We start from the raw sequence: 2782 nt of genomic DNA, 5'->3' as shown, positions 1-2782 counted from the left end.
CTGAGGAATTTCTAACTGTCTTAGAGATCCATACAGTTTCTGATGTTCTGCCTTAACTTGCGCACAAATATGACATTTTTCGACAAAATTTGCAACATCTGTCTTCATTGTCGGCCACCAATACAATGTTTTCAAGTCTCTATACATCTTTGTACTACCTGGATGCACTAATAATCTCGATTTATGCGCTTCAGTAAGGATTAAATCTCTCAAATCTCCAAGCATAGGCACCCAAATTCGGTCTTTATAGGTCTTTAATCCTCTAGAGTCATTGCATAGGTCAAATTTTCTTTTAGTCACTTGTTCAGTCTTTAGATTTTCGTCATTCAAAGCTACTAACTGTACGGTTTTCAATCGATCAATCAAGTCTGAAACTATCTCAATTCTCATAAATCTAACATTTTCGACTGTTTTCTTGCGACTCAGAGCATCTGCGACCACATTTGCTTTACCCGGATGGTATTTAATCTCACAGTCATAGTCTTTAATCAATTCTAAACATCGACGTTGACGCATATTTAATTCTTTCTGCGAAAAGATATATTGAAGACTCTTATGATCTGTATAGATTTCACAATGTGTACCATACAAATAATGTCTCCAAAGCTTCAAAGCAAACACAACTGCAGTTAACTCTAAATCGTGAGTAGGGTAGTTTCGTTCATGATTCTTCAACTGTCGTGAAGCATATGCTATAACCTTATTTCTCTGCATCAAAACACAACCCAGACCTGCACGTGACGCATCGCAGTAAACCACAAAATCTTCTGTTCCCTCTGGTAAAGCTAAAACCGGCGCTTGACATAACAACTGCTTAAGGGTCTGAAAAGCCTTTTCTTGTTCATCAGTCCATCGAAAGGCTACATCTTTTCTGGTTAACTTATTTAATGGACCTGCTATTTTAGAAAAGCCTTTGATAAATCAGCGGTAATAACCTGCTAAACCCAGAAAACTCTTAATTTCTGTCGGCGTTTTCGGTGAGTTCCAATTCATTACGGCCTCTATCTTAGACTGATCTACTTTAATACCTTGTTCACAAATCACATGACCCAAAAACTGTACTTCCCGCAACCAAAATTCACATTTGGAGAACTTAGTGTATAATTGTTCCTGTTTCAAAAGTTCTAACATCAACCTCAGATGAGTAGCATGATCTTTCTCGGTTTTCGAATATATCAAGATATCATCTATGAAGACAATCACAAACTTGTAAAGATACTGACGACACACCCTGTTCATTAAATCCATAAACACTGCTGGCGCGTTTGTTAACCCGAATGGCATAACTAAAAATTCATAATGACCATATCTAGTTCTAAACGCTGTTTTCGGTATATCACTCTCTGCAACACGTACCTGGTGATACCCTGAACGTAAATCAATCTTTGAAAAGTAGGAAGCACCCTGTAACTGATCAAATAAGTCATCTATTCTTGGTAACGGATACTTATTCTTGATTGTTCTCTTGTTTAAATCATGATAATCTATACACATACGAAGCGACCCATCTTTCTTTTTCACAAACAACACAGGAGCACCCCACGGTGAAGAACTTGGTCGGATAAACCCCTTATCTAACAATTCCTGAATCTGAGACATCATTTCTCAGATTTCTGATGGAGCTAATCTGTAAGGAGCTTTTGCAACTGGTGTAGCACCTGGAACCAAATCGATTTTATACTTTACTTCACGTACTGGAGGTAACCCTGGTAAATCATCTGGAAATACTTCTGGAAATTCTGACACAACAGGAATATCGGTCACCTGCTTCTTCTCTTTCTTAACATCAATCACGTAGGCTAAGAATGAATCACACCCTTTCGTTATCGACTTCTGAGCTTTCATTAGGGAAACCATAGGGAAGTTAAATCCACTGCGCTCTCCCCTAGCTATCACTCGGGATCCGTCGGCCAAACGGAAAGAAATCATCTTCTTATCACACTTAATATTAGCCCTATTAGCTCTTAACCAATTCATGCCTATGACTACATCAAAGCTAGGTATAGGCATCAACAAACAGGTTAAAGGAAAGGAATGGCCGTCAATTTCGATGGTAATTCCAGACACAGATGATGTGCATGGAACCATTTTACCATCAGCTACTTCTATTCCCAAAGGCGCATCTAACATTCTAACAGGCAACTTCAACTTATCACAGAAGCCTAAGGACATAAAAGATCGATTCGCTCCTGAATCAAATAACACACGAGCTGGAAAGGAATTAACCAAGAACATACCGGTAATGACGTCATCGGTAGTGGTTGCAGTGTCTACCGTCATCTGAAACGCCCTTGCCTCTGCTGTTGAAGGATTCTTTCTCTTCTGCCCGGCGATAGAAGCAGAAGATCCCCCAGAAGTTGCTGACCTCGCCCCTGACCCTGCCCCAGAATCGGCTCTCGACGCGGATGGACAATTCGCTGATCTATGACCTACCTGATGACAAGTCCAACACACATCGGACTTAAAGGAACAAGTTGTTGTTTCATGACCTAGTACTCCACATCTCAAGCATCTTCGGGTCATTGGAGAACATGGACCGGCATGAGTCAACTTACAAACATTACACCAACCAGACTGACTAGAACCCGATCCACTCATACCAGACTTACTTCTCTGTTTAATCCCACCTGACTTCTTACCACGAAAACCAGATTGCTTACTCGACTGCTGAGTCAACTGTCCACCTGATTGACCTTCTGATTTACCCCCAAAAGGTCCACCTTTTGAACTTTCTCTTTTCGCTGCCATTATATCACCTTCTGTAACTTTAGCCATCTCATGA

Source organism: Rutidosis leptorrhynchoides, chromosome 4, assembly GCF_046630445.1.
Source record: "Rutidosis leptorrhynchoides isolate AG116_Rl617_1_P2 chromosome 4, CSIRO_AGI_Rlap_v1, whole genome shotgun sequence".
Taxonomy (NCBI): Eukaryota; Viridiplantae; Streptophyta; class Magnoliopsida; order Asterales; family Asteraceae; genus Rutidosis; species Rutidosis leptorrhynchoides.
Note: the sequence above shows the minus strand (reverse complement) of the source record.